The following is a 15,133-nucleotide window of genomic DNA, read 5'->3' on the forward strand; positions in this document are numbered from 1 at the left end:
TATTATTTTGCTGGTGACTTAAAGTATTTACTCTAAACTTTACTGGGGTTTTCTCCAGAAGGTTTAAGGAAAAACTGGATATTGTTCCTGGAAAGTGGCTGAGGACCCAGAACAAGAGAATGGATGGTGGCGAGGTAACAATAGAGGAATTCCTATGTGAATCTGTGAAGAAAACTGCAGGATCAGGTATTTATGAAAAAGTGACAACCACTACCACCACCACCACCACCAAAAAGACAACAACAACTACAACGACAACAACAAAAAAGGGTGAAAATGTTTGTCTCAGGCTTCACCAAGATTGAGTTGATATAATTCAAGATAAACCTTGTTCTAAAAACAAAGTACAGCTCTCCTGGGGCTACTCAATCTTTATCAGGTTTTTCTTCCACAAAAGGCTTCTCTTGCTGAGCAACTTCATTGCCTTCTGGGAAAAGATGTTCTACAGCATGTCCTTACCAACTGGAGAATGCTTTCTGGAACAGCAAGTAGTTATCAACGTCTGAATTTTCCTGTGACACCTTATGATAAAAAACACGCCACCTTGCTTCACTTTACTGTGTTGGAGTTGGGCTCAGCCACAAAATTAGAGGTGGCAGGAACAAGTGCTTATAATTTAAGACCAAAGTCACTTATATAAAGGAACAAAGGGAAAAACATGACCAAATAAAACAGAGCCCTTGCTATTTGTGCAGAGACTGAAATAAGGATCTTGGCAGTAGAGTCAAGAACAATAGGGTTTAGCTCTGGCTTTCAATAGGATTCTTCAGTTGAATAAGATTCTCAACCTTTCACTAAGTACTTTCTTCCTGGGGCTCTAATCTATATAAATTTATTTCAAAAATGAAGAAAATTAAACTCCTATCTCTAAAAAAGATATACATTGCAACATTATCTACAGTGAAAAGTTGATAACAATGTAAAACTCAAGCAATAGGGGAATTACTATGTGAAGTGGCATATTTGCTGGATGGAATATAAAACATTGTTAAAATATAGGTTATTAAAAGCAGAGGAAAAGCTTGGGTATACTACTGAATGAACCTGATGATATCTAAAATTATATGAATATTAGAATTTCTTTGTTCCAACATAAAAATTGCACAACAAATACAGGTAAATAATTGCATGATAAAATCAAATACATGTATATAATCTCATTATTAAAATTTTAGAAAACTCAAAAAAGCAATAATTTTTCTTTATGATTCTCTAATCACTCCTGCTTCCAGATGCAATCATTGTGACTACCATGGTGCATTTCCCTCCCACCTTCTACTTATTTCCATGTGTCATTTTTATGAGGTTATATTAAATCTATTTTTCTACCGCATGCTTTTGTTACTTAATGATATGTGTGGAAATATTTTCCATAACTGACATTGCTATCATTAACATCGATCACATTTTAAAACATCTATTGACTTCACCAGTATGAACATGTAATTTATTTAACCATTCTTCTATTGACACAGATTTAGATGCTTTCTGTTCTTTAACTCTGCAAACAATGATTCAGTGAGCATTGTTGCACATATATCTTTGTGCACTTAGGTGACTATTTCTGTAGGACAATGCCTCAAAATAGAATTTTAACAAATGCTGCCAAATTGCCCCCGACCACTTTTTTCCATTATATACTCCAACAAATGGAATACAGGAGTGCCTATATCCCAAAATGAATATTTTCAATCTTTTAAATTTTTGCCAATAAATGATACCTCATTGTTTTAATTTCAATTTTCCTGATTATTAGTGAAGCGTGCTTATTGCCTACTTATATGTCTTCTACGAATTGCTTGTTTGCATCCTTATGGATATTACGATTTCAACCAGAAAAAAAAAAAATGAAATGATGAGAAGGAACACCTAAAGATATTTATAGTAGTTGTATTAAGGAGTAAAATTATAGGTGATTTTCTTTCCTCTTCTGTAATTTGGAACATATTAATGGGATTACATTAAGAGGCTTTTGTTGTTTTCTGTTTTTTTTTTAATGAAAGGAAAAGTCACAGTTACCTCTATGGCTATTCTTTTATTACTTCTACTCCTTCATAAACCTCTTGGGACTATTTCCTAAAAATGTCTATGCCCTTAATTGGCCATAGAATAAAAGCCAGCATAGTTTGCTCACTGTTTGAGGCTGCATGCTCTTCTTATAAGCTTGAAAAAGCAATACTGATCAAGTTTCTGAATTTTCTGCTGTGGTGGGTCTCAGATTCTGCTGTGTCATCTCCACCAGAAAGTTGGCATTTGCACGCTTTTCCTACCCGTGCTCTCAGTTGGTAAAATGGCACAAATTAATTGCACAAGAAATTGCTGAAAGAATCAAAGTGATAAACATGAATGATCTCATAAAGAATACATTTTATAGGGCAAAATGATTTATTATTTTAGAAAACTGTCATTTGTCCCTTGTCTGTTCTACATAAAACATATCTGAGACTGCAGCAGCTCTGTTCGGGGCTCCTGGACAAAGTCTGATCCTGAGGAATGTAAAGCAATTAAGCACATGCTAACATCCTTTGCTGATTGACCCGTGCTCAGCGGGAGGCTAGGAGGCGGCTAGGAAGAGGCTGCGAGCATTTCCGGGGGCAGAAGACAAAGCATGGAGTGGAGGAAGGACAGAAGCAAGGCCTTGGTTATGAGGCTGCTTGCAGGGATCTGGACATGGGGTGAGGAGAGAACAAACTCAAAAGTGGAATTAACTGAGGAACAGTCAGCACTGGTATTGGGCTTTGGAGTTGGATAAACTTGGATTCAAACCCTGACTCTTTTTAGTTGTAAGACTTTGGGCAAGTAATATCTATTTTAGTCTAAGTTACTTTGCAACTTCAAATGGGGATAAGATTTATTGGGCCGTGAGAGTTATTGTCAGATTTAAATGAGGTAAAGCGTGTAAACTGCTTTGTATAGCATGTAGCATAAAGACACTGCTCAATTAATAGTGGCGCGACCTTCATTATTATTATATTTTAAGCTCAATAAAATGAGACTCAGGTAGTAGGGGCCCCAGTCATGGAAACTGGCCTTGGAGTTTGGATTCCGTGCCCTGGGGGACTTGAGGAAGGATGTCCTGTCCCAGGTTGTTCCCAAGGATTTAGAACTAGTGCAGGCTCACCCAAGAAGTATTCATTAAACTATCTGGCTTCTGCTTATGTAACCCCCCTGGTTTAATAGCAGGACTGGCTTCAGATCTCACAGTGAGAATCCTGGGGACCCGCAGGAGTCTCTGGTGGGCAGGGCAGGGAGTCAGGCAGGAAAGCACTGGCGGTAGATGGTCTGAGATGCGTTTTGAAGGCAGAAAAAAGACGCACTAACAGCTCACAGGTATCAATGAAAGAGGGAGGAGAGTCGTGTGAACATCTTCTGGCCTGAAAGGGATGGAGCAGCAGAGGGCAGGGTTCTCCCCACAGCATGCCTCATGCATTCTGCTCAGAGACTTGGACTGGCAGTCAGAGGGAGCCTTTGCCTAGTGCACCTTACTATAATTCTTAATACTCTTTTTTTTTTTCTCTTTGATCACTTTTATTTATTTTTTCTTTTAGAAAGACCTCTCTCTGTTCCTTCTCATCATTTATTTATAATGCATTTACAAAGAATGACTCCCCATAGCATCCAAGAGTACTACTTGCAATTGCCAGTGATTTTTATAAATTATTTCTGACACCAACTGCTTTCAGAAAGAGGTTGTATCTTTTACCACAAACTAGTTTTGCAGAAAGGTTCCCTGGGAATAATGTTTTGATTGGGCAAAATTTTGCCAAGTGATTTAAATCTCTGATATAAGTCATGTGCTGCACTTACGGATAAAAATAACTTATAGCTGCTGACATTCTGAAATTATTTGTTATGATATTGATAGGCACCCTGCTGAGAACTTTACATGCCTAGTTCCCATGTGTAGATGAAAAATAAAGTGTAGAGAGATGGGATTACCTGCAGCTGCTAGGGAGCAGAGAAGAAACTTTGCTATTAACTTTATCACCAGGGCATGCAAGTCCCGAGGCTTCACAGCAAACTGATAGCGGCTCCATGAAGGCACAGGCTGCATCTTCCCGGAATGGCAATTTTACTAGACTTTTTAGATGCAGACATACAATACTGCGCCAGCATTTATTGCTGTGATGTCGATATTCCTCAGCCTCGAGTGGAAACAATGTGATCCTACACCAAATCCCCAGAGTACAACAAATCTGAGATTCCCACCCGCCCCCTCTGTCAGGATGTCTAGGCTCTTCTGATATGTTCAAGGGCCCCAAGGGAGCTTCCTCGGGTTCAGGTGGTAAGTCCTGCATGCTCTTATGTTTCACTAGTTAACGTGGATCTCAGATGTTCTCTCTTGAAGATGAAGGGCAACACAAACGTGGATATCTAAGAACCTGGCCACCTCTGTGTGGCTGCTGCTGTCCAGCCTTTGTATAGTTGCTTAGTGTAGCTGCTTTCTGTCTGTCTGTCTGAGCTAACTGCTTCCACAGCCTGGCACTCTATGGATGCCCTGTTCTCTATGGATGCCCTGCTCTACGGAGGTCCTCCCATGCTCTAGATTCAGGAGAGGGGTACTACTCTCTTCTTCTACACTGTTCTTCCATGCATTCCCAAGTTCTTGTCTGAGTCCAGGGCCTTTCACCTGTGTAAAAGAAACTTTGGTCTCTCTCAAGACATGTTCCATCTCTTTCCAGACTGGCATGTGGTGTGCGAAGCTATGTTCCATAACTGGAGTTTATTCAGTTCATATACTAGTAATTGGAATGGTCTGCTTTGGCAACTTACAAGACAAATACAGATACTTTATTAAAAGGTACATTTTTTTTTTTTTTGGTTTTTCAAATCACTGTTCATGTTCTATATCCCTCCTCTGACTCATTCAAGAACTCCAGGGACTACTCTGCATATGGAGATTAGGTCCTCCATATGCTGAGTGAAGAAAAATAGAAAATTCAATTAATCCTCTAGCATTATTGGTTTGGATCCAGCCACAACATGTTGTGGGACCCTAAACACACAGGTGCTTGTCTAGGCACAGCAATATCCTCGCTGGCACAGGGTACAATGATGCCCTGTTTTGGGCCTCCAAGGTTGCTGCTATCTTAGTTTACGCTTCTAAAGTCAGCCACTGCTCATCCAAATATGACTCATGTCTGGAAGATGAACCTGGACATGATTTCAAGCCTCAACTAAATGCAGTGCTAAAGCCAACCTTCCTACAAATGTCTGGGCCCAATTTACTTTCCTTTCTCCTTCCAGTGAGTGACCCCTGATTAACAGGGCCTACCGAAACCTTTGTTGGAGATATCCTAATCCAACAAGAATTTTCGAAAAAATAATTTTGAACTTCAAAGCCAGAAAGGGCTCATTCGTTCTTCAGGAAATCTCCCAACTCCTTATTCTATTTGGCTCCCCCTACAAAGTTTGCGTGTCAAGGGATATTATAGAGACAAGGAAACTGTATTAAGGATGCATCTGTCACCACTGATTCCCAAAAGAAATGTGCTAACTCACATTATATATCCCTATCTTAGAATGGCTTTGAGTTCTGAGTGCAGCTAATCTCTGCCTCAGAAAAGGGGACAAAGTTTTACTCATTTAATGCCTGGCTTCCTACTTTATGCCCTAGTGACCTTTTCAGTATAACAGACAATAGGAACGTTCTTTTAATTTTTAGGAAAAATCCCACCTAAACTCTATCAGGATGTCCTAAATTTTGATTTAGTCTATTTTATCCATGGTTACCTGATTATACATAGATATCTTATGGATTATAAAGCAAAACTCCTATTATTTTTATTTTTTTTATCCTCACCCGAGGATATTTTTCCATTTTTTGTACAGATAGAGTGGGAGGGAGAGAGAGGAAGGGAGAGAGAGAGAAACATCGACGTGAAAGGGACACATCGAGTGGCTGCCACCCGCACGACCAACCAGGGCCCAACCAGGGCCGGGGACAAACTGCAACCGAAGTACGTGCCCTTAGCGGGAACCAAACCCGGGTCTCTCCGGACCGCAGGCCGACGCTCTAACTGCTGAGCCAAACTGGCCAGGGCTCCTATTATTTTTATAGATAAAAAGACAGTTATGGGTTGAACTCCAAGACTCGTGACATTTAGAGGTATTTTGGAAAAAATTTGAACTCTATCCTAGGGCTCCATATGTAAAAACATTGTTAGACTATAGGTCTTATATTAGGATTTATGAAACACTATTAGGTCCAAAGTTTTAAATTTTCATGTTGCACAATATATATTAATAAAAGTACACACTATTATTTCTCTGTAAGTGTGGTTAGTGTAACCTGTACTCTTGTAAATGCACAAGACTATCAGACTTTACAAAGAAGTCAAATAGAAACAAATTCAACCAGTCAGAATTTAGTAATGGTCCTACCACAACACACCCACATAAAATAAATTTTTGTTAAATTATAGCTAAACTATGATGTTGGTTGATTTGATACTGCATAAGCCCAACAGAGCAATTTTTAAAGATAACTACCTATGTTGAATGACTGGTTAACAAATAAAGAGAAAAATCACACTACTCAGCCACAAGAAAAAAATGAAATATTTCCATTTGCAACAACATGGATAGACTTTGAGAATATCATGCTAAGTAAAATGTCAGTTAGGAAAAGCTAAGAATCATATGCTTTCACTCATATTTGGGACATAAAACTGAAACTCATAGACATAGACAACAGCAAGGTGGTTATCAGAGGGAAGAGGGTGGAAGGGGTAATAAAGAATAAAAAACAGGGTCCACTATATGGTGACAGAAGATGATTTGACTTCGGGTGGTGGGCATACAATGTAATATACAGATTATGTATCATAGAAATGTATACTTGAAACCTATATGATCTTATTAACCAATGACGACCCAATAAATTTAATTGAAAAAAATCATACTCAAGGAAAAGTATCAGAGAAAATTAAGATATGTTTCCAATTTTCCAACATGACAAAGGGGGAAGATTTGGCAAATACAGCTTGCCTCCTCTCCCACATTCTTTAGCTCTAGAGTCAGTATGTGAACTGACTCACACTAGTGGCCTGTGGGCCAAATCCTGATGACTGACATATTTTCTTTAGCCGGCACAGTATTATAAATGTTTTGAATAAGTCGCCAACATTTATAAAATTGTGAGATTCAGAAAAATTCCTGAGTTTCTTAAAAAAGAGTTGGCAACAATCATGTGTGACATATGAGTCCCCATCAGAATCACTGTTCTGCAGGACTCACAGAGATGCCATTCGCATGGATTCTTAGTAAATGATAGTTCTTTGAGTTACAGCACTTTGGTCCTCAACACCCCATCTAGCTTGAACAATTCATTTATGTCACTTAGTCAATCCATGTTTAAGGACTCTATACACCATAAACTATGTATAGACCATCACTATTACTCTTATTCTCCCTATGGAAAGCATCCATGTCTAAGCAGAACTCATGCAGAAGTACCAAAGAGGGGTCAGAATCAGTGAATCACCACAAAGATGCTTTAGGATTAGTCAAAATTACAAGAAATCCATTTGGCGGGAAAAGGATGGTCATTAGAAAGCCTCAAATAAGAATGGGTTCAGAAAGCAAGCAGAGAGGATCTATAGAGGTATTTTTCACAATAGGCAGGTGAGGAAAGGCCACAGTTATCTATCAACAGATATTATTACAAATCTAAGAAAATAATTGAATTTTAGGAAGTTTGTCTGTACAGAAAAGGAACTAGTAACAGGACTGGGCCAAGAAGAAAATCTTAAATTCTGAGAAACAAGGAATGATTCTCCCATTCCTGTGGAAGTCAGGAATCGAGTAGGCAACCAAAGTTGAGGATTAGTTGCTGGTATTGCTGTGTGTGCTGGAAATGCTGACACGTATCAGAGTGAAATGAACAACAAGGGAAATCTGGTGCTGAGCTCCCCAAATGGAAATCTTAGTCTCATTAGGAATGAGACTGGTCAAATCTGGGAGCAAAGGTCACACACAACACACAGAACCTGAGATGATGAAGTGTACTCAGCCCCAGGGGTTAGAATGATGAGAGACCAAGGGTCTAAGAAATGATTAGAATCAGACTAAAAGTAAAATGCTGATGACTTAAAATGCCCTGAAATACATTGTTAGACAAGAATGACCAATACTCTCTAATTCAATTCAGAGAGTTGAATTTTTTTTTTTTTTATCACTTAAATATAGTTTCTTCATGTCCTTATTGAGACAGTCCTGCTGAATTCAATATAGAACCATGGATCAAGAGTTTTCAAAAGTTCTTTTTAATCTTGCCAATCCAAATGTAATCACCCGTCCTTACTAAACAAACAAAACGGTGTTCCAGATGCGATCTTGTCTATGCCCAATTTTTCTATGAATCATGGAGCCAGATCCGGTGCCACACGGACGTGCTGAGAAGATGGGGCGGTACCGCAGCGCTTTTCCAGCCAACGCGAAAGGCAGTCCTCTCTGGGCAAACGCACGGTGGGTGAAGTCTTAGCTGTAGCTCCTCCACCCGGTACTGATTTTGCAGTTGCATTTCCTAAAAACTCAGCAAGATGATGAAATGAATGAGACAATGATTCTTTTCTTACCAATCTGATTCGTTAAGAGAAGCCACCAGATACTTTTGTACTCATCCATGTGACAGTCCTGGGCACGGCAGGACTGACTAGAATAAACTGGACAACCTGAGAAGGGCCCGATCCTAAAACTAGAGTTAGCCATGGAAGGGGAGCAGAGACAGAAGAAACAGCTCTTAATTCCATTTTAACTGTTTATTTATGTATAATAGAAAATAATGCTATTATTACTCTCACGCATTATTGTCCATACACTGAATATGCACTAGTACTCCATATAACATTTAAACAGTGATGTCTCCAGATTAACTATTGGAAGAGTTTTCTGGGTAACAATCTGGTTATAAATGAATAATCTGCTGGATTTCCTTGCAGGGGAGGGGAGTGGATTTGCCTGAAGCTTCATTTGTATAACAACACCACTTTCCTTATTTTTGTTCAAAAGCATTATCCAAAAATTGGAAATGTGGCAAAAGGGGGGGTGGGGGCAGCACCTATTTTTTTCACTGTTTTATGAGGAGACTGTTTAACAGATTCACCCAAGGATATTTAGGGCAATGTACTTTGTCCAGACTTAGTGAAGATACATGTTACATGTTAATTTGTAGATTTCTGTCTAGTAGAAATGCAAATAATTTCTGTCCAGTTGCAGAGATAATACTGAGGGTTATAGTGTATTGCCTTGTAGGCATTTTGTATCGTTTAGCAAATTCATTTCATTATCCTTCTGAGTGATTGACTGTATAACTCTTCATTTTCAAATTCTCTCTTTTGCACCAGCCTTATCATTTCGCCCATTTAGTTATTAATTAATAAATTGAATAAAGCATTTACAATGTTCATTCTATATTTGTATGAGTGTCATGTTCTTAACTTTTGGGAAACGCTAACAGATGCGCTGGAGGCATGGCCATCGCTGCTGTTACTGAGACCCAGCAACAGCTGCTGAGCTCGCAGTCCTGCTGAATGTTAGCGCCACTGCCATCGATTCTCCCGAAGCCCAGGGCTGACAGCTGCTGCTGCTGGAGGCACCGCCAGCACCGGAAACTAATCGCTCTCCCTTCCTCCCAGCGTCCCCGCCCTTCACAGAGCTGGCAGAGCCTCCTTTGCACGAGGTAACCAAAGAAAGGTTGGCCAGAAAGTCTAGAGAGTTTTCAGATTTATTGCTAACTCTGATATTTGGAAGCGTACGAAAATGAAGAGACAGAGATGAGAGCTAAAAGGCAAATACCTGGCATGAGGAGAAAAAAATGCTAATGGAAGGTGGTATTAGAAATAAGATAAAAACTTATATTATCCATAAGGTACATATGATTATAAATCCCATTGCACAGGAAATATGGGTGCAGAGAAGTTAAGTAACTCGCCCAAGATCACACAGCTGTTGTGTAGCAGAAATGGAATTTGGATGCAGGCGTCATTCTATGCTATATTACCTTCCTAATAAGGTAGGAGACAAATAGGAGTAGTTGGCAGTGCAATATGGAAGTAAATAAGAGAAGACTAAACAAGAACTGATAGAGCCAGGATGATGGGGATCCAGGAACCAGCGATATTGGAAGTCGAAGCAAGTAGATAAAAATCTATGGCCCCTAAAATGTCCCTACCCATTAGTCTGAAACTCAAGTTCCAATTCCAACCCTTGGAGGACTTAATAGGAAACGAAGGAGGAAAATATCTATCTAGATTCAGTCACAGAATAAGCTAAGCACTCTTTATTAGCTGGAGCACAGATTCGAGGGTAGAAAGCCTTAGGATGCAGGTTCAAAGGTCTAGTTAACTAATTGAAGTTCACAGTGGGAATTCTAGAGAATACTATAATTGTATCTTAGCTGGGTGTTTTGTTTTGTTTGTTTGTTTCCTTCCTGTCATTTTGTAGTGATCAAGGACAGGATGACCTCAGACGAGTGTTTGCTCTCCCAAAAGAATTGGAACTAAAGGCCTGCTCCTCGCTTGCCTGGTTTCTGCTAATATAAGAACTCGAAGAGAACGAGCTTGAATTAAAATATAAGAGAATCTCTGCACAGCTATTTGTTCTATTGATTTTTTTTTTTTTTTTTTTTAGAGAGAGAGAGGAAGGGAGAGAGAGAGAGAAACTTTGAAGTGAAAGAGAAACATCTATCGGCTGCCTCCTGCACACCTGCTACTGGGGATTGAGCTCACAACCTGGGCATGTGCCCTGACTGGGAATCAAACCAGGACCTCTCAGTCCATGGGACAACTCTAAATACACTGAGCCACAGTGGCTGGGCTGCAGAGCCATTTTTAAATTCAGCCTAAGAGAATACTTTTGAGGAGATCTCATCACTTATCATTCATTCACTCATTAGTCCACTTAAAACATAAATTAACCACTGAATTAAATACTGGGAATACAAAAATAAATCAAACTTTCCCAGCTGGTGTAGCTCAGTGGTTGAGCATAGACCTGTGCACCAAGAGATTGCTAGTTCAATTCCCAGTCAGGGCACATGCCCAGGTTATGGGTCAAGTCCCCAAGGAGGGATCATGCAGGAGAAGGCCAATGGCCAATCCATGTCCTCTCTCATTGATGTTTCTATCTCTCTCTCCCTCTCCCTTCCCCTCACTCTAAAATCAATAAAGAAAAATAAAACATTAAAAAATTTAATTAAACTAATTTCTTGCATTCAATGTGTTTACCATCCTGAGAAGAGTTTAATGTGTGTAGGCAGTTGACTGCAATGTGAAGCAGGATTAAATAAACAAGTAAAGAATTGCAGAAGAGGAGAAAATTATCAACTTATCACTGAGGGGTGATAGGGGTTTATGGAAAAGTTTGCTTTGTTAATTAAAGCAGGCTCATACTATTTATAGGAAACCTGTGTGTCTAGTTTTTAAATTTTATAATATTTTGAAGACACCAGTAAATGTGGATGTACTTCCTCTGTTTAATAGTTTCTGTGCTTTTACAATAATATCCCTTGCCCCCACCCCCACCCCCCCCCACACATTTGTATTTGAACTTAAAATGTCTGGATGTACCCACAGGGTAACGTGTGATGTGGGATGAATGGAAAGGGAAATGAACAAATGTGTTGTACTTTTTGCTATTATTTTGATTGATATCTTAAGGACAAGCATGAAATACCTGTATAATAAATTGTCTTTCACAAACAATACCTTCCCTTTTCCCAGATCAACGTGACTCCAACAGGGAGAGCATGGGCAGTCTGGCGACTGGGGAAAGGAAGTGGCAGAGAGTACACAGTTTATGGAGGAAAGAGTTACAGAGCTTGAGGCTAATTGTGTTGAGTCCTAAATGCCTGATCACTCAGAAATCTTTTGGCCAAATGCAATAGAACACTGAACTTAATCTGCTTTAAGCATGAAGGCAACTTATTATATAAAATAATTGGGAAGACCAGGGGAGATGTCATTTTCAGGCAAGGCTGCATCCAGGTGCTTAAACACTAACTTTAGAAGTATTTCTCTTTTCATCTCTTGCCTCTACTTTTCTCTAGCTGGGCTTGTTTTTAGGCATGAAAATGGCACTGGCAGCCCCAAGCTAATATCCTATTGGATTAGGAACCTCAGTAGAGAGAAAGCGTTTCATCCCCCCAAATTGTAGCAAAGGCAAAAGAGCCAGTTGTCTGTGATAGACACATCTGCCTCATTTTCCTGCCTCTAGAGTAGTGGTTCTCAACCTGTGGGTCGTGGCCCCTTTGGGGGTCGAACGACCCTTTCAAAGGGGTCGCCTAAGACAGAACAGTAGCAAAATTACAGTTACGAAGTAGCAACGGAAATGATTTTATGGTTGGGGGTCAGCACCACATGAGGAACTGTATTAAAGAGTCACGGCATTAGGAAGGTTGAGAACCACTGCCCTAGAGCATCTTCCTCTGAGAATGGGAAAGGAGCAAAAGTTTAAAGGAAATGCTCAAGGCTGTTATTAGAGGAAGGGGAAATGGGTTACAGAAAGGAACACACAGCAGAAAAGCCATGCTAAGGGGTTTATGGATGTGAGGAATGGCAGTATGAAGTCTTTCAAAGTCTTTTTTAAACCTTAGTATGAGAGAGAAATGAAAGCATCCAGGTAATGACACACAACTAAAATATGGGGAATCGACTGGCTGCCTGCATGCATGACAAAAATGACCTCGGAGATTACAGTAGATGATGATTTAATTATGAGAAAACATTGCTCTGGTTGTTTTTAAGAGAATAGGAAAAATTCCATATTGCGAGATATAAATGCATATTCCCAAGTAGCTAATTTGCTCAGAAGGAGATCATTCCCTATCGGGAGAATAACAAGGAGAAATGTTCCCACTGTGTATGCAGAGGACCAGAGACCTTTTTTTCTTTAAATTAATCAGAATGTGTTCTGTTTGCCCATGAAAAGCATCTTATCATCCCATAATTTTGTGTGTGTTTTTTTCTGGTTCTATCTCCTGCTTATCCATTCTCCTCTCCCACTCCTTTATAGATTCACTAATGCGACATCATTGTAGCTAAATAATGCAGAGGCTTGTTAAGGGAGTATATGCTTTCATTTGTCATCTGCCTTATTTGACTATTTTTGAGCTCATGTTTCTATCATCTTGGTTTCAGTTTCAGATGCTTTCTTCTCTGTTTCTTAATGTTGGTTTCAGCACTGGCGGCAGCTTTGTTATAAGGACCTAAGAATCGCGTGTCACTCTCATGAGTGTGCTAGAAACAATTCTGAAAGACTAAAAGAAACCACACACACAACTGTGGGATGGAATTTGATCTCAACCACTGCCTCCCCATCTCTCCATCATGGCCGCCACCTACTACCTCATATAATGATGGCTTAAGAATTGGCATACTTTTACTACTCATTATGGTTTAGAATGCATAAAATATCATTCATCACTTAAATTAATTATAGGGAAATGACTACACCATGCTCACAAATTTTTATTCTTCACTACCATAATTTTCTTTCTAGATATCTGTTGTGGAGAGGATATGGGATTATATGACATGAGATTTAAGATTGCTTTCAACCTTTTAAACACTGAAATTCTAATGTAATTATGATTCTATAAATTCAAATGAAAACTTAGCTTCACTTGATCCCTCAGTGAAAAGCTACAACAGCCTTCTTGCCACTCCTCAAGTGTTACTGTTTTTTATTTGTTTTTAAATATAAATGATGTTTGCTCGAGTATCATGAATAATTAAAAAGAAAATAAATTTGTCAAAACAAATGAATAAAATTTGCTTTGTGAGCTAGTGTCCTTTACTTTTTAATCGTATTTCTATATGACAAGTTGTTACATACTAGCATGTAGTGATGCTCCTTGTCATTAATTAAAAATGGCAAGTGGATGCCAGCCACAATTTTATATGCAATTATGTTTTGACCTCAGGTCTGGTTCCAACTTTGCTTTTATCAGATGGGTACATTTGGACAAGTGTTAACTTCTCTAAGCCTCAGTTTCCCCATGCAAAAAAAAAGTAGCTACTATTATATCTTGCAGGATACTCTGAAGACTGGTCACACACACACACACACAAATGTATATTAAAAGATTTTGATAAATTATAAACTAAATATAATTTTAAATTATAAAATACATACAGCTATAAGATGTGGTTTAAATGCAAACCATAACCTCTTTAAGGGCAAGGGCTTGGTTTATTTTGTTCATAACAGTGCCTGACATAAAGACACTTAATAGATATTTGTAAATGAATAAGTGAATTACTATTCCTAAGCTACTTAACACTAGGCCAGTGTTATGGGTTGAATTATGTCCCCTAAAAATATATGTTGAAGTCCTAGCCCTGGGTCCTCAAAATGTAACCTTATTTGGAAATAATGTATTTGTAAATATAATCAAGTTAAGATAAGGTCATACTCTAAGGATTGGGGTTCTTATACAATATGGGAAATATGGATTCAGAAACAGAGAGAAGATAATGTGAAAACAGAGGAAGAGATTGGAGTGATGCATTAACAAGCCAACAATTGCCAGCAACCACCAGAAGAGAAGAATAAAAAAATAACCCTCTCTCTTTGAGCCTTCAGAGAGACCGTGGCCCTGCCGACACCTTGATTTCAGACTTCTAGCTTGTCAGATAATACATTTCTGTTGTTTTAAGCCATCCAGTTTGTGGTACTTTGTTACAACAGCCCTAGGAAATAGATTCAGCCAAAATCTTGAACAATGTGGCACACATCTGTTATGATATAGGGGCTCATTCTATTAACTGTTATAACAAAGGTTTCTTTATGATGGTAAAGGAAAACAGCAATATCTATTAAGCATTATTAACAATTACTGTCTTGGGCAATACAATCTTAAACTTGGGCAACTGTCTAAATCTTCTGTTTTCTGCCAGTCACTTTCATCTAAACCATTTTTGAACATATGCTACTTAGATGTTAATAGACCTTAGATGTTAATAGAATTATGTTATATAATTCCCAAAAGATATGCGGTTGATCGTTGTTCAAGTTATATTTTCAGATATTTGCCCTTTGTAAAACTAAATATTCTTATTTGCCATATGCAGCTTTCTGGCACATTATCATCTGCATAAGTTGGATAATTAACTACCACTTGCCTGTAGAG

The sequence above is a fragment of the Molossus molossus genome, unplaced genomic scaffold (assembly GCF_014108415.1).
Source record: "Molossus molossus isolate mMolMol1 unplaced genomic scaffold, mMolMol1.p scaffold_m16_p_5, whole genome shotgun sequence".
Lineage (NCBI taxonomy): Eukaryota > Metazoa > Chordata > Mammalia > Chiroptera > Molossidae > Molossus > Molossus molossus.